This window comes from Ahaetulla prasina, chromosome 1 (assembly GCF_028640845.1).
Source record: "Ahaetulla prasina isolate Xishuangbanna chromosome 1, ASM2864084v1, whole genome shotgun sequence".
Lineage (NCBI taxonomy): Eukaryota > Metazoa > Chordata > Lepidosauria > Squamata > Colubridae > Ahaetulla > Ahaetulla prasina.
Window position 1 is genome coordinate 97,022,352 of NC_080539.1, and position 23,916 is coordinate 97,046,267.

General features: G+C 36.5%; 1 protein-coding gene across 4 annotated transcripts in view; it reads right to left on the minus strand.

The window, feature by feature from the left end:
- Positions 1 to 23,916, minus strand: part of PLEKHG1 (pleckstrin homology and RhoGEF domain containing G1) — a 132,495-nt gene that overhangs the window by 103,154 nt on the left and 5,425 nt on the right. The window contains exon 2 of one of the 4 annotated variants that reach the window (XM_058169565.1): positions 23,179 to 23,322. The exons of the other annotated variants lie outside the window; for them this stretch is intronic. The gene's annotated coding sequence lies outside the window, so the exon portion shown is untranslated. The remainder of the gene's footprint in view (positions 1 to 23,178; positions 23,323 to 23,916) is intronic. 4 annotated transcript variants of the gene reach the window in all.

The following is a 23,916-nucleotide window of genomic DNA, read 5'->3' on the forward strand; positions in this document are numbered from 1 at the left end:
CTATAATTTTCCACTTTAGATCATTTCATCTCTAGTACCATAAAGATTTTTAAAAAACTATTTTTAAACATGCATGTATTTATGCTTCCAAAGGCAGTAATAAATGTAATTGTCTCTGTGCTTGAAGTCAGGAGGACCAATATGTCTATCTGTATCAGTGCGCTTCAGAAGGACGATAGATGCTTATACATACTAAAAACCAACAGAGTTCAGTCTCCAAAGCAATTATAGCTTGTGGACACTTTCTGCTGAATCTACAATTTATTAAGAACCACAGTAATGGACTACAGTGTAGAAGACTATCATTCAGCCTAAAACTGTCATTTTCCCAGGCTTGCTCTACATAGAAGCCTCTAATCATCTGCTACGATAAAAACAACCTCCATTTCTCAGACACGGTGGACTGAGATATATAGACACCTCCCCTGCAAATCAATAAAATGCCACAGTGACAAAAACCTATATTTTTTTCATGAAAGTCCAAATGGTTTGGCTCTTGCTAGCTTATTCAGTATTTCCATGTCATGAACATTCAGAAAATTTACATATTTAATACTGCTTAACCAATACACAGTTCAAATCCCTGAGAATGTATTTGCAAAGGCACAAGTCCATAGTTCCATTTTTGCACCCACTCCTAAATGACAGAGTTCAGCTACAAATTCATATCCTCATTATGAGAACTGCCTGCAAAAGAATGATCGTTGAGTTATGACACCTGTATAGCAATAGCAATAGCAATAGCACTTAGACTTATATACCATTTCACAGTCCTTTACCACCCTCTCTAAGCGCTTTACAGAGTCAGCATATTACCCCCAACAATCTAGGTCCTCATTTTACTCACCTCGGCAGGATGGAAGGCTGAGTCAACCTTGAGTCTGGTGAGATTCGAACTGCCAAATTGCAGGCAACCGACAAGTCAGCAAAAGTAGGCTGCAGTACTGCATTCTAACTATTATGCCACCACAGCTCTTGTATAGCCAAGAGACTCTCAATTTGAGGTTCCTAAGACTACGATTTTTGAAGGAAGATATGCCTTACTAGTTTTGTAGTTCTTATACTGCCTACTTGACAAAACATATCACTTGGCATATCAAGACTCTTTCCCAAAGCAGGAAGGAGAATAATTACTGTACTCTCACCAGGCTGGCTGGGAGATAGAATCCAACAATACATGGAAAGTCAAAGATTCCTCACCCTGATCTTCTCAAGTTACACTTCAATATACTGTAACAATAATCTATATATATAAAAGCAAAAACCACTCACGCATTAATCACAAAAGCTCCAGAATCATAAAGCCTACCAACTTGAAATTTGCCATGTATGTTCCTTTTGGCTTCTAGGTGCTCACTAAGAAAGGATTTTTTGAAATGACCATCAGAGCATTAGTATTTCCTATATTATTATAACACGCTCTGATGTTAATTAGTTAGACCTTCTACTCCCCCTCCCAACTTGAAAATAACTCTGGAGAGAATGGGATAGCATAGGACAGGCTTCTGTGGGGCAAGCCTCATGGAGAGAAGGGGCTAGAAAGCCTGAGGGAGAGAAGAGGATAGGATAGGAGACATTTCTGTGGGGCAAGGCTGAGGGAGAGAAGGGGAGAGGAGAGGCTTCTGTGAAGCCAGCCTGAGGGAGAGGAGAGGCTTTTGTGGGACCAGCCTGAGGGAGAGAAGGGGAGAGGAGAGGATCTATGGGGCAAGCCTCAGGAAGAAAAGGAAAGAGGAGAGGACAGGAGAGACTTCTGTGAGGCCAGCCTGAGGAACAGAAGGGGACAGGAGAGGCTTCTGTGGGGCTAGCCTGAAGGGGAGAAGGGGAGAGAAGAGGGCGATCATAACTACTCATTAATTTTCAAACCCGATCATTAATTTATCAAGCCCAATCACATAGTTTCGTAGCGGAGCATAGGTATTCAGCTAGTATCAGAATAGTTGCCATGATTTGCTACAGCCAACTTTCTTCCCTTCTTTCTTCCATAGTTGGTGTATGTTTCATCCAAATCTGAAAACCCAACTGTTAATGAAAAAATATTATTATTATTATTATTATTATTATTAATTATTATTATTATTATTATTATTATTATTATTATTATTATTATTATTATTATTATTATTATTATTTACACAAAATGACAGTATACCCAGCAAACGAGATAACTATGCTGGATTTCATATCACAGATCACTAGTCGAACACTTCCCAAGCGTTTAGGACTGCGTGATGTATCAGGAATTATGCGAGCTGATCCCAGTAAGGTGACCTTCTGCAGCTGACCAATGGTGATCTTGTCAGCGCCAATTGCTTTTAAGTGCTTGCCTAGGTCTTTAGGCAACGGTCCCAGTGTGCCGAGTATCACTGGAACCACCTGCACTGGTTTAAGCACTGGTTGTTTTTTTAAAATTATTATTATTATTATTATTATTATTATTATTATTATTATTATTATTATTATTATTATTATTATTATTATTATTATTATTATTTTATTTACACAAAATGACAGTATACACAGCAATGAGATAACTATGCTGGATTTCGTATCAGAGCACTAGTTGAACACTTCCCAAGTGTTTAGGACATTATTATAATGTCCTAAATATATATTATAAATATATATTATAATAATATATTATTATAATTATTTATTATTATTATTATTAATTTCCTTATTTTATCCTAGGGAAATGAAGTCCCCCCCCTCTGAATAATGCTCAAGAATCTACCACCCTGTGTAGCTGATGAACTGGGAAGACCTAAGAATCTGCATTTACCAAAATAATGCCTCGATCCACCCTCTATATAAAAATCATGTCAATCTTCTTTTATGCACCTCTGCTTTTGAAAAAAAAAATCTACTAAGATGCACAGTATTATCTTAAACACCTGATAAAATAACATGCAAGTTATGAATTATGAAAGTTAAAATCTACAATGTTGGATTTAGAAGCACAAATGATTCAGCTTAGTAGTGATCCTAGGATTTCAGAGAGAATCCTTTTATTGCTAGAGATATTTGTGACTGAGATTTTTCATATGCAAAGCAAATGCTCAGTTATAACACTAAGCTAAGATAGTTAGAAATAAAACCAAAGCCTTCTGATATTTTCCTTTCAGTTGTACAATAGGAGAAAGAAGTGGAAAATTTTTAACTTCAATTCTCATTCATTTAATGTCAAACCATAGCTTAATTTAAAAGTTAATAACTTCAACAGCTTCACAGGTCTAGTATTAAACATATACTATTATGCAGATATAATTACTTCAGAGATTTTTAGAATGCTATTTTTATAATTAACCTGGGATGACAAAAAAATAGACGTCTCTCATTTGCAATTGTATTTGCAATGTTTCAAAGTCAACCACTGATGACAATCATGGATGTATCAATCACTAATACAGGTAGTCCTCGACTTACAACAACTGAGCCCAAAATTTCTGTTGCTAAATGAAATATTTGTTAATTGAGCTTTCCCTCATTTTATGACTTTTTTGCCACAGTTTTTAAGTTAATCAATGCAGTTGGTAAGTTAGTGACACAGTTGTTAAATGAAATTGATTTCCCCATTGACTTTGCTTGTCTGAAGGTCGCAACCCCATTATACAACCGTCATAAATATGAGTCAGTTGTCAAAATTCAGCCATCTGAATTTTGATCATGGAACCATGGGGATACCTCAATGGTTGTAAGTGTGAAAAACGGTCATAAGTCACTTTTTTCAGTGACAAAACTTTGAACGGTCACTAAATGAACTGTTGTAAGCCGAGGACTGCCTGTACATCCAAGTACTGTAGTTTTCTTAACAAGATTGTGAAAGCACTTTGCCACTGCCTTCTTCTCAGAAGTTCTTCGACTCCACCCTCAAATTCCCCAATACTGTGGTCCCCCATCCCAGTTTTAAAAGGCCAGAGAACACTTAACTTTCAAGCCCTGCCTACACAAGGTCAGCTGTGTAAAGAGCACAAACAGATGCCTGGGTTTCATGACCACTGAAAAGGTATCTTGAAGACAGTTTCACCAGAGAACAGGATGCTAAAGACAAAGCAACAGATGTGCAATAATCACAAATGCCCATTCATTTCCTTTATGTCAGCAAATATAAGCAGTCACTAATTAAGAATCTCTATCTCTTGGATTCAAAAGGAAGTATACACATTTCCCACATCATTTGACTAACAATAGAAAATGTCACAGGAAAAGAGCCATCTGCTTCCCTGCAACTAACAAAAAGGTTGACATGTCTTAAATATTACTCTTTTCTTAAGATGTTTAATAACAGCATGTGCATTTCTAGAGATGTGTTGTTATTGTGAATAATCCGGATTCCAAGTCACATTTTCTTATTCCCTTCTTTATTTTTCCTTTAGTAAAAGGCAGAAGATTTATATGATTTGACGAGGAGCCAGAGTTTTTCTTTTCCTTTATTTTAGCTACATAACACTTTAATGGGGAACAACATTATTTATTTAAGAACACTTTTTAATAACCATTCATACTAAAAATACTGGTGAGTAGCTATGTAAAAAATAAGAGCAATACCACATAGCAATACCACGGGCCTCTGGTGGCTCAGACTGCTAAGAAAGTCTGTTATTAACACAGTTGCTTGCAATTACTGCAGGTTCAAGTCCCACCAGGCCCAAGGTTGACTCAGCCTTCCATCCTTTATAGGGTAGATAAAATAAGGACCCAGATTGTTGGGGGGCAATAAATTGACTTTGTATATAATATACAAATGGATGAAGACTATTGCTTAACATAGTGTAAGCCGCCCTGAGTCTTCGAAGAAGGGCAGGATATAATGCAAATAAAAAAAATAGTAATACAAGCAGCTTCATTAGCAGCTGTACACTCAAATGATGTTGCATATTTTTCCAATGGGCCAAAGACTCCATGAAATAAAATAGTTTTAAAGGCTTTCCAGGACCAAGGAGGGGCAAGATCAGGGACATGTCTGGCGGGGCAGCTTATTCCACAGATTGGGTGCCACTACCAAAAAGGGCTCATCTGGAGGTCTTTCCATACCTGCAAGGGGAACTAACCCTTAGGAAATTGTCTCTCAATGTTCAAACCAGATACCCACAATCATCTTAATTAATGCCTAGCTAGGTGGCTCAGTGACGCTGAACTTGTCGATCAGAAAGGTCGGTAGTTCGGTGGTTCAAATCCCTAGTATAGGTCTCTTGCGTGAGCAGGGGGTTGGACTAGATGACCTCCAAGGTCCCTTCCAACACTGTTGTTGTTGTTGTTGTTATTATTATTCTTTATTCATTAAACATGAAACTCAGTCCACTGAACATTCAAAAAGGCATCACAAATACCATTGACTGGTGCTGATGCCACATACTTAAGCATATGAAACAACACTGTTTCAAAGGGATCTCAACCAGTAGCCTTACTACAATGTAAAAATAACAAGGATTCATTATTCTAATGGTAGATTTAACAAATCACATTTAATCCCAGAGGTCCTCATTCAACAGCCCACAACAGAGCTTCTTGAATGTATGGGGGATGGAGAATATGCAAAAATCACTCTTCTCCTCCTTTTATCTCTTTGAGCAAGATTGTATGCATGGGATCCGTTTTCAATCCAGTTTGTTTAAAATACTCAAAAGGCTTGGATCAGGTACAATTAAGGCTGGTAACCTAACTTCCTAAAGAGATTTAGGAAGCCTCCATTGACCAGCTCATGATGTGTGCTCCAAGTCAATATAAATGGCCTTATATGGTAATGTCCATGGCATTTGTGGAATGTCAGAAAGTAAATATGGAATGTCAGAAAAGTAACTTGGAAAGAATGCCAGTTAACGAAGAAAATAGATGAAAGACCATCTTTCATGTACTGTCTTTAAAATTAAGAGAAAGGGAAGGATGTAACAGGTGTAACAGATTTGAGTAAGTCAGTCTGATGGGTGGGGTACATAGGATAGATACATGCAGGACAGCGATAACACAAGTCTAACTAAAGGTCTATGAAGTATGACAGGAATTATGAACTATAGTTTTGAGTACATATGAAAGTAGGAATCAATAGATTGGTAAGATTGGCATGTTGTTGCAATGAATGGTGATAAATCAGATATGAATTCTGGAGGGGCAATTGCAATATTCTGGCGGAGTGCCATCAGACAAGAAAAAGTGATTTAAACAGAGGGATGGGCAGAAGATGAGACAATGGAGAAAAAGAAACTGAATCATTACCTGATCTAAGAATGAACAAATATGATAATATTTACTTGATCTTTTCTTAGAAAAAGTCAGATTATTTTGGATACATGATTTAAGTATGTCTATATGTAGACATGACAAAGAAGTGAATATGAGCTTAAAGGCATGATTGACCTGTTTATAATGAAAGATTGAGAGGAATAAAAGATATAAAACCGATGAGATGTTTTGAATGTCAGATAGATTATTACAGTATTTGGTGATATCAAGATTGAATCTTGGGAAAAATAGAAAACAGTGTGAAAGTACGAGAACTGTAGGAAGAAACAGTGCAAGTCCTGTATGAAAAACTATTAGAAGATAGATTAATCCTTCATGAACAGATGTAAAAAAAGAAAAAGTGAAAGGAGACCTAAAACAGGAGAGTACAGAAAAAATGTAATTAAAAATATAAGTTATTAAATGATTTGGAATAAAATTGAAAGGAAGCAGTGTTTGACTAGCTGTTCATTTGGATATTTGTTAGAAGACAAGAGTTCTATGTCAAAAGAGTCACTGGAAGTCGGGTGGCATATAAATTTATTTATTTATTTATTTATTTTATTTTATTTGTTCGTACTTTTATACCGCCCTATCTCCCCAGGGACTCAGGGCGGTTTACAGCCATATAAAACACATATATATACAGAATAAAACACCAATTTAAAAACTTTAGTTATGATTAGTGGACAACCAGAAATCAAACAAACAAACAAACAAACAAGTCTAACTAAAGGTCTGTGAAGTATGACAGGAATTATGAACTATAGTTTTGAGTACATATGAAAGTAGGAATCAATAGATTGGTAAGATTGGCATGTTGTTGCAATGAATGGTGATAAATCAGATATGAATTCTGGAGGGGCAATTGCAATATTCTGGCGGAGTGCCATCAGACAAGAAAAAGTGATTTAAACAAAGGGATGGGCAGAAGATGAGACAATGGAGAAAAAGAAACTGAATCATTACCTGATCTAAGAATGAACAAATATGATAATATTTACTTGATCGTTTCTTAGAAAAAGTCAGATTATTTTGGATACATGATTTAAGTATGTCTATACGTAGACATGACAAAGAAGTGAATATGAACTTAAAGGTATGATTGACCTGTTTATAATGAAAGATTGAGAGGAATAAAAGATATAAAACCGATGAGATGTTTTGAATGTCAGATAGATTATTACAGTATTTGGTGATATCAAAATTGAATCTTGGGAAAAATAGAAAACAGAGGGAAAGTACGAGAAATGTAGGATTGTGACAAAGTAAGTTTATTGCAAGTCTGCTGAGTTAGAGAAAGCATAAGACAAAGTGAATAAACTTGAATTATGCAGTGTTTTGCATGAATATAACATTGAGAATTGGTTGTCAATGCAATAAAAGTGATACATGACAGAAGTAAAGCATGAATAAAAAAATGGAATCCTTGGTAATGAGTGACTCAACACTAAGCTGACAGTATGATAAGGATGTATGCTTTATGCATTTACTTAATATATATTTAATGTATAATTTAACTAATAATATTAAAAAATCTTGTAATATATATTTAAATAAGGAATGCTTGTGGTTATATTAGAGGTATTTTGATTGGTTATGTGAAAATGGATGTACAATACTTTTCAATGCAGATAATGCCATGTTGTTGGCCAAAACCCAAATGACTTGCAGCAAAGATTACATTACTTATGAGATATCTAGAATATCGCATAAGAAGTTACTCTGGATGGCATACAAATTGATTGTATGCTACAGTATGGATATTAAATAATTTATATTGAAGTAATTTTGATTAATACAAAAATAGTTTGTCATGAAGCAACTGCCTGTAAAGGCTCCTGGATTGGGGCTGAAAGGCAAAAGTGGAAGCAGTATGCTCTGTCCCATATTTGGGTAGACCAGATTGTCCTGATAAAAAACACATAATGCCATGTTGTTGGCCAAAAACCCAAATGACTTGCAGCAAAGATTACATTACTTATCAAACATTACATTACTTATGAGATATCTAGAATATCGCATAAGAAGTTACTCTGGATGGCATACAAATTGATTGTATGCTACGAGTATGGATATTAAATAATTTATATTGAAGTAATTTTGATTAATACAAAAACAGAGTACACAACTACAATGTGTACACTTGTTTTGTAGTTGGATTGCTATTTTATGATTATTTTGCAATTACTTTAATACTTGTTTTGGTTAATTTGTTTGTATTAATTGTTTTTGATGCTTCTGAGTCACCCAAGGTTTAATGGGAGTCAGGAAGCATCCAAATGGAATAAACTGAATAAATATTCCAAATAGATTCTAAATGTTCCAGATGGAATCCGAATATTTCAAATGGGAAGCATCCAAATGGAATAAACTGAATAAATATTCCAAATAGATTCTAAATGTTCCAGATGGAATCCGAATATTTCAAATGGGAAGCATCCAAATGGAATAAACTGAATAAATATTCCAAATAGATTCTAAATGTTCCAGATGGAATCCGAATATTTCAAATGGGAAGCATCCAAATGGAATAAACTGAATAAATATTCCAAATAGATTCTAAATGTTCCAGATGGAATCCGAATATTTCAAATGGGAAGCATCCAAATGGAATAAATAACACTTCAAAAAATCCTAGAGCAAGTACACAATTTTGCATGGCTTGTTATTAGGCTTAATGAAGACAACAAAATGGATCAAGAAATTTTAGATATGCAAATGTTTGTAAAAAAGGGAATAAGTAGTATGTGATTTAAGAAAAAAAGTATTGAAAAAATTGAACACAGCTGTCTACAAGGATAGGTTTTTGCCAACCTTTATAAATGGAAATCAGAATTTGATATATATCCATAGAAACATGAAAGTGCAATAATAATACGATATTTAATGTTGCAAAGGGGAAAAAAGGCAAAAGTGAAAGCAGTATGCTCCATCCCATATTTGGGTAGACCAGATTGTCCTGATAAAAAACACATAATGCCATGTTGTTGGCCAAAAACCCAAATGACTTGCAGCAAAGATTACATTACTTATCAAACATTACATTACTTATGAGATATCTAGAATATCGCATAAGAAGTTACTCTGGATGGCATACAAATTGATTGTATGCTACGAGTATGGATATTAAATAATTTATATTGAAGTAATTTTGATTAATACAAAAACAGAGTACACAACTACAAGTTATACAAGGTGTACACTTGTTTTGTAGCTGGATTGCTATTTTATGATTATTTTGCAATTACTTTAATACTTGTTTTGGTTAATTTGTTTGTATTAATTGTTTTTGATGCTTCTGAGTCACCCAAGGTTTAATGGGAGTCAGGAAGCATCCAAATGGAATAAATAACACTTCAAAAAATCCTAGAGCAAGTACACAATTTTGCATGGCTTGTTATTAGGCTTAATGAAGACAACAAAATGGATCAAGAAATTTTAGATATGCAAATGTTTGTAAAAAAGGGAATAAGTAGTATGTGATTTAAGAAAAAAAGTATTGAAAAAATTGAACACAGCTGTCTACAAGGATAGGTTTTTGCCAACCTTTATAAATGGAAATCAGAATTTGATATATATCCATAGAAACATGAAAGTGCAATAATAATACGATACTTAATGTTGCAAAGGGGAAAAAAGGCAAAAGTGGAAGCAGTATGCTCTGTCCCATATTTGGGTAGACCAGATTGTCCTGATAAAAACACATAATGCCATGTTGTTGGCCAAAACCCAAATGACTTGCAGCAAAGATTACATTACTTATGAGATATCTAGAATATCGCATAAGAAGTTACTCTGGATGGCATACAAATTGATTGTATGCTACAGTATGGATATTAAATAATTTGTTTCGCAGAGTGATGGCCTTCGGGAAAAAACTGTTCTTGTGTCTAGTTGTTCTGGTGTGCAGTGCTCTATAGCGTCGTTTTGAGGGTAGGAGTTGAAACAGTTTATGTCCAGGATGTGAGGGGTCTGTAAATATTTTCACGGCCCTCTTCTTGATTCGTGCAGTATACAGGTCCTCAATGGAAGGCAGGTTGGTAGCAATTATTTTTTCTGCAGTTCTAATTATCCTCTGAAGTCTGTGTTTTTCTTGTTGGGTTGCAGAACCGAACCAGTCAGTTATAGAGGTGCAAATGACAGACTCAATAATTCCTCTGTAGAATTGGATCAGCAGCTCCTTGGGCAGTTTGAGCTTACTGAGTTGGCGCAGAAAGAACATTCTTTGCTGTCCTTTTTTGATGACATTTTTGATGTTAGCTGTCCATTTGAGATCTTGCGATATGATAGAACCCAGAAATTTGAAGGTTTCTACTGTTGATACTGTGTTGTCAAGTATTGTGAGAGGTGGAAGTATGGAAGGGTTTTTCCTAAAGTCTACCACCATTTCTACGGTTTTGAGTGTGTTCAGTTCCAGATTGTTTTGGTTGCACCACAAGGCTAGTCGTTCGACCTCTCATCTATATGTGGATTCGTCATTGTCTCGAATGAGACCGATCACTGTTGTGTCATCTGCGAACTTCAGTAGCTTAACTGATGGATCATTGGAGATGCAGTCATTGGTATACAGAGAGAAGTGGGGAGAGCACACAGCCTTGGGGGGCCCCTGTGCTAATTGTACAGGTATTTGATGTGATCTTGCTTAGCTTCACCTGCTGCTTCCTGTTTGTTAGGAAGCTTGTGATCCACTTACAAGTCTGTTCCGGTACCTGTAGCTGGTTTAGCTTAGTTAGAAGAATGTCTGGAATGATGGTATTGAATGCTGAACTAAAGTCTACAAAAAGGACCCTTGCATAGGTCTTTGGAGACTCAAGATGTTGTAGGATGTAGTGCAGAGCCATATTAACAGCATCATCTGTTGATCTATTTGCTCGGTATGCAAATTGCAAGGGGTCTAAGAGTGGATTCGTGATGGTTTTCAGGTAGGAAAGCACTAGCCTTTCAAAGGTTTTCATGACTACAGATGTTAGAGCAACTGGTCTGTAGTCATTCAGTTCCTTGATGGTGGGCTTCTTGGCACTGGGATGATGGTAGAGCGTTTGAAGCAAGAAGGAACATAGCACATCTCTAGTGATTTATTGAAAATATGGGTGAAGATGGGGGCCAATTGGTCAGCACAGACTTTTAAGCAAGAAGGAGTTATCTTGTCTGGGCCTGGAGCTTTTCCTGGCTTTTGTCTGTGAAATAGGTCCTGCACTTCCTTTTCTGTGATCACTAGGGTTGTGAACCCAATGAAATGGGGTCAGTTGTAGGAGGCTTGGCTGTTGTTGGTGTGTCTGAGATGGGGGTTGTGGAGATAGGTGGCTGTAGTTTCCTTACAAACCTGCAGTAAAACTCATTCAGGTCATCTGCCAGTTGTTGATTACCTTCAGCCTGGGAAGGAGGTTTGCCATAGCTTTCCTCCCCAGGAGCAAGCGTCTTTTAATTTCTTGGCTTTTAATTTCTTGGCTTTTAATTTCTTGGCTTTTAATTTCTTGGCTTTTAATTTCTTGGCTTTTAATTTCTTGGCTTTTAATTTCTTGGCTTTTAATTTCTTGGCTTTTAATTTCTTGGCTTTTAATTTCTTGGCTTTTAATTTCTTGGCTTTTAATTTCTTGGCTTTTAATTTCTTGGCTTTTAATTTCTTGGCTTTTAATTTCTTGGCTTTTAATTTCTTGGCTTTTAATTTCTTGGCTTTTAATTTCAATTATTATAATATTTCTGCATTGTGTGTACAAACTTAGCATTAAAGTTAGCTGAGTGGTGAAAAAGAGCACTACCTTACAAACAGAGTCTGGGGATATGCCAAGGATCATAATCATGAGATAATTTTGAACTCACACACCATGTAAGTGATGGATGCTTTTAAAACATCTGGATCATTATATCCTTGATCTTCTTAACCATATATTTACTGTAGATGGGTTCAGGCAATAATGCTCAATGACTGAACACCAGGCTCAGCAAACAACATTCCATATGTGGCTCTTAAATCCCTCATCACTCCAAAAGTCTTCAAAAAATCCTAGAGCAAGTACACAATTTTGCATGGCTTGTTATTAGGCTTAATGAAGACAACAAAATGGATCAAGAAATTTTAGATATGCAAATGTTTGTAAAAAAGGGAATAAGTAGTATGTGATTTAAGAAAAAAAGTATTGAAAAAATTGAACACAGCTGTCTACAAGGATAGGTTTTTGCCAACCTTTATAAATGGAAATCAGAATTTGATATATATCCATAGAAACATGAAAGTGCAATAATAATACGATATTTAATGTTGCAAAGGGGAAAAAAGGCAAAAGTGAAAGCAGTATGCTCCATCCCATATTTGGGTAGACCAGTTTGTCCTGATAAAAAACACATAATGCCATGTTGTTGGCCAAAAACCCAAATGACTTGCAGCAAAGATTACATTACTTATCAAACATTACATTACTTATCAAACATTACATTACTTATGAGATATCTAGAATATCGCATAAGAAGTTACTCTGGATGGCATACAAATTGATTGTATGCTACGAGTATGGATATTAAATAATTTATATTGAAGTAATTTTGATTAATACAAAAACAGAGTACACAACTACAAGTTATACAAGGTGTACACTTGTTTTGTAGCTGGATTGCTATTTTATGATTATTTTGCAATTACTTTAATACTTGTTTTGGTTAATTTGTTTGTATTAATTGTTTTTGATGCTTCTGAGTCACCCAAGGTTTAATGGGAGTCAGGAAGCATCCAAATGGAATAAACTGAATAAATATTCCAAATAGATTCTAAATGTTCCAGATGGAATCCGAATATTTCAAATGGGAAGCATCCAAATGGAATAAACTGAATAAATATTCCAAATAGATTCTAAATGTTCCAGATGGAATCCGAATATTTCAAATGGGAAGCATCCAAATGGAATAAACTGAATAAATATTCCAAATAGATTCTAAATGTTCCAGATGGAATCCGAATATTTCAAATGGGAAGCATCCAAATGGAATAAACTGAATAAATATTCCAAATAGATTCTAAATGTTCCAGATGGAATCCGAATATTTCAAATGGGAAGCATCCAAATGGAATAAATAACACTTCAAAAAATCCTAGAGCAAGTACACAATTTTGCATGGCTTGTTATTAGGCTTAATGAAGACAACAAAATGGATCAAGAAATTTTAGATATGCAAATGTTTGTAAAAAAGGGAATAAGTAGTATGTGATTTAAGAAAAAAAGTATTGAAAAAATTGAACACAGCTGTCTACAAGGATAGGTTTTTGCCAACCTTTATAAATGGAAATCAGAATTTGATATATATCCATAGAAACATGAAAGTGCAATAATAATACGATACTTAATGTTGCAAAGGGGAAAAAAGGCAAAAGTGGAAGCAGTATGCTCTGTCCCATATTTGGGTAGACCAGATTGTCCTGATAAAAACACATAATGCCATGTTGTTGGCCAAAACCCAAATGACTTGCAGCAAAGATTACATTACTTATCAAACATTACATTACTTATCAAACATTACATTACTTATCAAACATTACATTACTTATCAAACATTACATTACTTATCAAACATTACATTACTTATCAAACATTACATTACTTATGAGATATCTAGAATATCGCATAAGAAGTTACTCTGGATGGCATACAAATTGATTGTATGCTACAGCTGCACGTGGTAAAGACCGATAGGCATCTTTTAGTGTTGTGTAGCAGTGGTCTAGAGTATTCTTGCCTCTGGTGGGACAATTGACATGCTGAAAGTATTTTGGTAGTTCTTTCCTTAAGTTTGCCTTGTTTAGATCTCCCAAAACAATGGCCAGTGAATCAGGGTGTTTGGCTTCAGCCTCCATGATTTGGTCAGCTAGAGTTCGTAATGCCTCGTTTACACAGGCTTGTGGTGGGACATAAACAGCAATTAGAAGAAATGAGGAAAATTCACGAGGCGAATAGTAAGGTTTGCAGTTGATAATTAGAGTCTCTAAATTGTTGTCACAGAATTTGTAAATTATGTTAAAATCTTGACACCAGGTTGAATTAATATATAGGCATAAGCCTCCTCCTTTCTTTTACCAGATGTTTCTGGAATCCTGTCTGATCGTTCAATTTGAAATCCTGGAATGTTCAGGCTGCTATTTTCAATTGATTCATTTAACCAGGTTTCAGAGAAGCATAGGACTGCTGAATTGCGAAAATCAGAATAGTATTTGTTTAAGAGGTATTTCATCCATCTTATTTGCAAGTGAGCGTATATTTGTTAGGAAAATTGAAGGCAGAGGAGTTTTAGTGCGAGTTCTTAGCTTGATTAAGATCCCAGCTCAGCTGTTCCCCCCCCCTTCTACTTACCTTCTTAAGTCTCCTTTTTCAGCGCTGCGTGGTAGTGCCTGCAGTGCACATCCACGCAAAGTATGCATTTGGTGTGCAATATGCATGCGCACACAGCGAACCGGTAGCAGACTTTGGAGGATTTCACCACTGAGCTGTATTCTTTTCTATATGTGTTTTGATCCATTATAATCAGGGGTGGATTCTACTTACCTTTACTACCAGTTTGCAATGGGATTGCGCGCGCGAGCAAGCGAAGGGAGCTTCTGCACATGTGCAGACAATCTGTGATGACATCCGGGTGGGTGGGAGAAGCCTGCCCCCATTTTTACTACCGGTTCACAAGAACCGGTCCAAACTGGGGGCAACCCACTATTGATTATAATATTTCTGCATTGTGTGTACAAACTTAGCATTAAAGTTAGCTGAGTGGTGAAAAAAGAGCACTACCTTACAAACAGAGTCTGGGGGATATGCCAAGGATCATAATCATGAGATAATTTTTGAACTCACACACCATGTAAGTGATGGATGCTTTTAAAACATCTGGATCATTATATCCTTGATCTTCTTAACCATATATTTACTGTAGATGGGTTTAGGCAATAATGCTCAATGACTGAACACCAGGCTTAGCAAACAACATTCCATAAGTGGCTCTTAAATCCCTCATCACTCCAAGAGTCTTCAAAAATCTAAAACTGTAAGAAAAGCAGCTTCCAAATAGTTGCTTTCTTGCCTTTAGCATCACAAAAATGAACCCAGCTATTTTTTCTAGAACTCTGTTATATATCCCACTTTCTACTGCAGCTGTGAAATCAAGCTCTCCCACTTAGGTTTTTGATTAACATTAGTGCCATCTCAACCTCATTTTTTAAAAACTTTAGTTATGATTAGTGGACAACCAGAAAACAAACAAACAAATCAAAGGAACAAAGTACTCAAAGTACTTTGGTACTCAAAATACCAATGACCAAGCTTCAATTATTGTTGTTGTTGTTGTTGTTAGTTGCAAAGTCATGTCTGACCCATTGCGACCCCATGGACAACATTTCTCCAGGCCTTCCTGTCCTCTACCATCCTCTGGAGTCCATTTAAGCTCATGCCTACTGCTTCAGTGACTCTATCCAGCCACCTCGTTCTCTGTCGTCCCCTTCTTCTTTTGCCCTTAATCTTTCCCAGCATTAGGCTCTTCTCCAGTGAGTCCTTCCTTCTCATTAGGTGGCCAAAGTATTTCAGTTTCATCTTCAGGATCTGGCCTTCTAAAGAGCAGTCAGGGTTGATTTCCTCTAGGACTGACCGGTTTGATTGCCTTGCAGTCCAAGGGACTCGCAGGAGTCTTCTCCAGCTCCAGAGTTCAAAGGCCTCAATTCTTTGGCGCTCAGCCTTTCTTACGGTCCAACTTTCACAGCCATATATTGCAACTGAGAAAATCATAGCCTTCACTATACATACTTTTGTTGGCAGGGTGATGTCTCTGCTTTTTAGTACGCTGTCTAGATTTGCCATAGCTTTCCTCCCCAGGAGCAAGCGTCTTTTAATTTCTTGGCTTTTAATTTCAATTATTATAATGTGGACATATCAGGACGAGGCCAAGTTCTTTTAAGAAGGACAAAGAAGAAAAGGACAGCCAGTGGCAAGCTAGGTTCATCCTTGTATTGTGACACTATTATTCAGCCTCATGTCTGAACTAACTCAGACCTGAATGTACATATCAAAAGTTGGAATGAAGGTTTAAAATAGTGGCAAAAGTACAGAGAAACAATATTCATGGGGCACTCTGAACAAGCCACATTTTAACCTAGTAAATTATTAAACTCGTGGAGTTGCATTAACACCTAGTGCGCACTGCACATTTCATGTATAGCCAAGAAACTGGATTCCATAAACTTTGGTTAAACTATAAATGCCTATATAAAGATAGCATCAAAATTCTTCCACAGCCACAGAGGGTTATCATTATATTTCTAATAAAGATATTTTCTCTCCCCTAGGTCCCCACGTGGGTCCTGAGCTGAATATATTACATAACCTTCAAAGCAATGTAAATTCTATTTCGAGGAGTATTAAAAACAAAACAAAGCAAAACCCTAATGTTCTTTTTCTCAGTCTTCCAAGTCATTATTCAAGGTAAGAACCTGGATAAGGAAGAAACATTGTAGATTTTTTAAAAAAATACTTGGAGTTGAAACCATTTCATCCATCTGCAGTTGATTTCCTGTGTGGCAAAAGGCTGCAGGCCTTCCACTAGATGCAAACATTACAGAGGCCTCCTACACATTTACTGGATTTTTCAGACTGAGAAGGTGCTCCCAGTGGCCATGCCGTTCTTGGAACAGAGACTCCACAGATCTTCTAATATCTTTGGCGCAGACTTCCCAAAGCCATAAAAAGTCCCTCTCCAAAAGTTTAAAAACACCATTACCGTTTTATGATTAAAACAGTAAGTTTTATAGTAAGAGGGGGTTTCTTTTTCCCCCTCTTCCCTCTTGCTGGAAAGTTATACAATACAAACAGCAACCAGCAATATTTTCTTTCATACTTTTAGAAACAAACATTGCTATAACAAAGTAAGCCATGGATGAACTTACAAAAAAAGAGGCTTTCAAAACTTTCCAAGGTATTCTTATACCCTGCATGAACGGAGAGAAGCTATTGTGTCTATTTGTTTGTGTGGTAACTTTTAGAAAGAAACATAAGTTCAAGATTCCTGGCTCCGATGTTGAGATAGTCTGGTGGACTTTCTGCAGGCAAGAATATAAAAGAACAAAACAACAGTTCTTTAAGATTAGATTGAAGTTCTATTTCGCCTTCACATCCTGTTTTGAACAATTGTCAATTAAAGGCTCCTAAGAGGTACCCAGTTATTTTCTTTTTCTTGTGATAAACAAGAAATCGCTACTTCCTCCTCAGTCTCTTTCTTTATACAGGTAGTCGCTACTTCCTCCTCAGTCTCTTTCTTTATACAGGTAGTCCTCGACTTACAACAATTCATTTAGTGACTGTTCAAAGTTACAACGGGCACTGAAAAAAGTGACTTATGGCTGTTTTTCATAGTTGTGGCCATTGCAATATCCCCATGATCAAATAATATGAATCAGTTGCCCTGGGCCTGAATGATCAAAATTAAGGCCCATGGTAACTGATTCATATTATTATAACAGTTGCAGTGTCCTGGGGTCATGTGACCCCCTTTTGTGACCTTCTCACAAGGAAAATCATTGGGGAAGCCAGATTCACTTAACAACCATGTTCCTAACTCAACAACTGCAGTGATTCCCTGAATAACTGTGGCAAGAGAAGTTGTAAAATGGGGCAAAACTCACGGTCTCGCTTGGCAAGAGAACTTCGGACTCAATTGGATTGCTTGTATTGATAAGGATTGATACAATTGATAAAAATTGAAAAAAGACATAACCAATGCAGAAGAAAAACAACTTGCCTCCTTCATTACTGGGATTCATCATCATCAGATGGCTATTGTCTCAGCTGGTTTGGGTTTATTGGGGTTCATGAAGGGAAACAGGTTACCATTTCTGTTTCCATAGCTCCAAACTGTGGTTTTGCATAATGCTCCTCCTAATGTGCACCAATTCTGTACTTCCCAAATAAGCCTTGTAAATCTCATTCTTCAAATTATTTCTCAGCCTTTTTTTCTACCAGTAGTTTCTTGACCCCGGTTCTCGTTCCTCTTAACTGTATCATGAGCTATTTCCATGCCTTCACGCACAGAAGTTTCTCATGGCTTGATCTTTTTCTCTCCATTTTTTTCTTCTTGCCTATTTTACTCTGTTCTCTTCTTGACTAAAAGACTATTTAGAAAAGCAGCAGGAAGTGTCTGACTGGAACAAAAGTGTGTCAGATTGCCCAGTAGACACAATTCTAGAGCTGCATTATATTTTATGCTCAGTATGCAAGAGGCTTTAATACAAAAATGTCAATGCCCACAAAAGAAAGAAAAAATCTATACAATCTTACAGAGAACTTCAAAGCAACTTGTCCAATAAAATAATTAAGTTTTCATTGCAACTATGAATTTATTGGGCAATACACTGTACCGCAAGCATTAAGTGGTTATGAAACTGAAATTATATTGCTGACCTATGAGCTAAGATCTGGGGTCCAATGCATTTAAAAAGCAGAGTCCAATGCTAATATCGTAACAGAATGGACTTGAGCATAAAAGATTTGGCAGCGCAATTCTCAGACTACAGTTAGTCCTCAATTTACGACCACAATTGAGCCCCAAAATTCTGTTGTTAAGTGAGACATTTGTTAATTGAGTTTTGCCCCATTTTACAACATTTCTTGTCAAAATTGTTAAGTGAATCACTGCAGTTGATAAGTTAGTAACCTGGCTATTAAGGTAATCTGGCTTCTCCATTGACTTTGCTCGTCGGAAGGTCCCAAAATGGGACTGCATGACCTCGGTTCATAGCAATGGTCATAAGTATGAAACAGTTGCGAAGCATCTGAATTTTGATCCATGATCATGGGAATGCTGCAAAAGTAACTGTGAAAAACGGTCTTTTGTCACTTTTTTCAGAGACATTGTAACTTTGAATGATCACTAAATGAACGGTTGTAAGTCGAGGACTACTTGTAATTTGCAGTTACAATCCCAGAGAAAAAAATAAAGCTTGTGATAGCAATAGCATTTAGGACTTACATGCCGCTTCACAGTGCTTTACAGCCCTCTCTAAGCATGTTGCCCCCAACAATCTGGGTCCTCATTTTACTGACCTCAGAAGGATGGAAAACTGAGTCAGCCTTGAGCCTGGTGAGATTCGATCTGCCAAACTGCTGGCAGCCAGTGATCAGCAGAAGAAGCCTGCAGTAATGCACTCTAATCACTGTGCCACCGCGGCTCCGTGATGCCAGGATTGGATTGGGGATCGTTGCCAACAACATATCCCAATTGAAATAAGCACTATGTTTCATACTCATGCGCTCTGCTTAGCCTATTATGACAACACAGATTAATAATAATAATAATAATAATAATAATAATAATAATAATAATAATAATAATAATAATAATAATAATAATAATAATAATATTATTTTAATTTGTATACCGCCCTTCTCCCGAAGGACTCAGGGCGGTGAGCAACCAAATAAAATACAAACACAGACAGATACAATATTAAAAACAGCCCTTAAAAAACTTATTCAATTTGTCGAAAAAATTTAAAATACACCCATAAAATTACAGAAATTTAAAACCCAATTAAATTAAATTAAAATTTTAAAATCACGCCAGTCCAGCCATACGAAATAAATAGGTTTTAAGTTCGCGGCGAAAGGTCCTAAGGTGAGGCAATTGTCGGAGTACAGGGGGAAGCTCGTTCCACAGGGTAGGAGCCCCCACAGAGAAGGCCCTCCCCCTGGGGGCCGCCAGTCAACATTGTTTGGCTGACGGCACCCTAAGGAGTCCCTCTCTATGGGAACGCACTGGTCGCTGGGAGATAGAAGAAGAAGAATTAAAACACTGTATACCTGAAGCAGTGCACTCATGATATAAAAAATTGTCATCAAATCCAGTCACCACAATTTTCAAGCCAAGCATAACTAAGTCATGCACTTCCCAAACCTTTCTCGCATTTTATGAACTATAATGATTTCACAATAACTTAATAGGCTTTAAAGCATTCAGAATAGATAGGATTTTATTGTATCAAACTCACATTTAGAATGATATTTCCATCTAATTTTCTAGTATTCTGTATCAACATAAAATTTCTTGACATATTTAGGTTCCGCACCATTCAGACTGGTGCAGCAAGACCTTTTATGCGTACTGAATGTAATACACTACAATTTATTTTCACCTATCAAAATAATATTGCTCTCACCAATGCTTCTGGCTCTGAATTTTAACAATCACAAACAAAAGAACCAGAGGCTAAAGATGCTATCTTGCCATTTCCACTATTGAATGCAACTATTAAAAGTAAAAGCATCAAAACTTTGTTTGCATCAAACCAGGGATTACAAACTAAGCAGTGAGAATTTAGAGGTGCTGGATAAAATCTAAAATTGCTGCACTAAAGGAATCCCCCAAATTCAGATTCAGTTTCAGGGAACAGAGCTTGAAAATGAAACTGAATGCACAAATCATATATTTTGTGTAAGTCAGAATAAAACAACCTCACACAAATAATTCCATCACCCATTCCACTAATAGTATTGCTAGATGTGAAAACTTATTGAAGAAAAACCAAAATAATTTATTGGGCATGTATACTGGCCATATATACCACCAAAGTATGGATTAACATCCATCCACTTCTCTCCAAGTCTTTTAAAAGGCATTAAAGACCTGTAGGTTTTTTTTTCCAGACCAGTTTTTCTTAAACTTTTTTCTCTTAGTACCCCTTTTCACTTTTAAAATATTTCGGATGACTCCCAAAGGACTCCCAAAGAACCTTAATTTATTTACCATATTAAACATTGCAGTTGATGCATTCATTGCTGCTATTGATTTTCACAATTGATGAGATTTTAATATTGCATTATTTTTCAGCAGAAATAATTTCGACCTCAGGGGTCCAAGGACCACATCTTAAGAAACACTGCTATAGGCATTTAGTCTGGGAGTGATGTGACCCATGGATAAGTTTTTTCATGGCATTTATGTTTTCGTATGTTAGTCTTTTGGATTGTGATTTCCCCCCATATTTTAATATGAGGCTTTAATATGTACAAATATACAAATACTTGCTATTATTGTTAAAGATAAAATGTGCCATCCTAAATTGTGTGACAAGTAAGGAAGTTGCAGTATATAAATCTAATAGTGGGTGAAATAAATACCCTAAGAAAACAGTAATTCACCCTTCTTCCAGCAATATTTGGTGAGACTTCTTTAAAGTATCCTTAAAAGAAACAAAATCATATGGAAAGCCATATATTTTTCCATATTTCTTACAGACTTCAAAATTACATCAAAAACAAACATAAAGGTACTAACAGTACTGAGAGTATGAAAGCCTATACCAGAAGTCTTGTGGACTTCAACTATAATAGCTGTGTTCCAATATTTGAGGGGCTGCCACAGAGAGGAGCGGGTCAAGCTATTTTCCAAAGCACCTGAAGGCCAGACAAGGAATAATGGATGGAAACGGAACAAGGAGAGATTCAACCTAGAAATGAGGAGGAACTTTCCAACAGTGAGAACAATCAACCAATGGAACAGCTTGCCTTCAGAAGTTGTGGGAGAATCATCACTTGAGACTTTCAAGAAAAAATTGGACTGCCATGTGTAGGGTCTCCTGCTTGGGTGGGGGGGTTGGACTGATGACCTATAACAGGGGTAGTCAACCTTTTTATACCTACCGCCCACTTTTGTATCTCTGTTAGTAGTAAAATTTTCTAACCACCCACCGGTTCCACAGTAATGCTCCGTGTATTGTCGTCTGCGCATGTCTTTCGTGCATCGTGGATTGGGTTTGGGGGGCGCCGGCTACCAGCTCTACTTGTCTGTTACAGCTGGGTGGTGTGGGGGAGATGCGCGAGCTATTCTGGGACGAGGCTCTTTTGTTTGCAGTCGCACTATAGCGCCATTTAGTTTCACTTAGGTAACGTGAACTAAACTTATGCACGGGAGATACAAATAGTATATTTTCAGAAATTTAAATTGTCACAGGGAATTTTATGAAAACCTAATGAAAATGTTTTCAAATAATGCTATGAAATTTTTTTAAAAAGTCAATTAAATTAAAAAAAAAAAGGAAAGCGCTTCAGTATTGGACAAAACTCCTACCGCCCACCATGAAAGCTGGAAGGCCCACTAATGGGTGGTAGGGACCAGGGTGACTACCACTGACCTATAACGTCCCTTCCAACTCTTAATTTGTAAGATTCCAGAATTCCCATGGCTGGCTAGGGAATTCTGGGAGTTGCACTCCTGGCCTATACCTTTCACACCCTACTTTATGAATTTGCCTCCAAATTTAACTTACCAAAATCTCTAGGAGGTATCTAATATTCCCTATGTGTAAAAGTTACATCTCTTACACATACATATCAAGACATTGAGCTGTCTGTCATCTTTTAAAAATGTGTGTCATAACTGCAAGAACTGTGCCACTTCAGAATGTGAAGTATGGGGTCAACTACTCTGAAATTGGTTCCTTGCATAAAACCTCGTTTACAAAATATTAGTACACCAGAAAAGTCATTTTCTTAAATGTTATTTTTGTAAGTAATGGAACTGATTGCATTCCTGACCATATTCTGAAGTGGTCCCACTGTAAATGAGGTACACATGAAAAATAACATGTTATGCTTCCATTTAATTTAGATTACTTTTGTGTGAAACCTGACTGAAGATGGAGGACATAAAATCTTACTGTTAAAGCAATGTGTAGTTTGATACAGCACTATGATAATTTGCTTCATTGCCTCTCCTTTCAAAGAGCCAGGAAAACAGACACTATGGAATGGAAAAATGTGTATTATATAAATTGATTATGTGGCTCAGTGCTTAAAACGCTGAACTTGTCTATCAAAAGGTCGGCAGTTCAGTGGTTCAAATCCCTAGTGCCGCGTAATGGGGTGAGCTCCCATTACTTGTCCCAGCTTCTGCCAACCTAGCAGTTTGAAAGCACATAAAAAATGCAAGTAGAAAAATAGGGACTACCTTTGGCATTTAGTCATGCCTGCCACATGACCACAGAGACGTCTTCGGACAGCGCTGCTCTTTGGCTTTGAAACGGAGATGAGCACCGCCCCCTAAAGTCAGGAACGAATAGCACATATGTGCGAGGAGAACCTTTACCTTTACCTGTATAAATTGATTCATAGAATTAGGACAAAAATTAATTTTCCATTTTCAGTTTTCAAAATATAAAATCATCATCATGAAGCCTAAAATACTTTCATCATGAGGAGAAGTTGATACATAATTTATACAGATATGATCTTACTCTATATTCTGCCTGATATTATCAAAAGTTCTATGCAAAATATTTAAAATAACTTTTACCTGCAAAGATAGCCAAATGTAGTGTATAATATGAATTCAGGACTCCTGAATATCATAAAATTAAGTCAGAAGGCAGCTATAACCTTCCCCTTTCCAACCACAATTACTTACATATCCCATAGCTGCCATTTCCAGATTTAACTTTACTACCAGCAAATAGGATTCCATTATAAATTTAGCCAGAGGACAGCACCACAAGCAGTTGTGGAAATCTGAACCACAAGCCTTAATAACTATAGGCTGTGCACTCTGTGTATAAAAAGGAAGACATGAGAAGATGTCTTATAATGTTTGTAGTATTTTATTATAAAAAGACTGTATCCTAGTTAAATGTTTGACTCCTTACATGTGTTCAAGTATTTATTTGCTATGAATTATCATAAAGCATTGTAG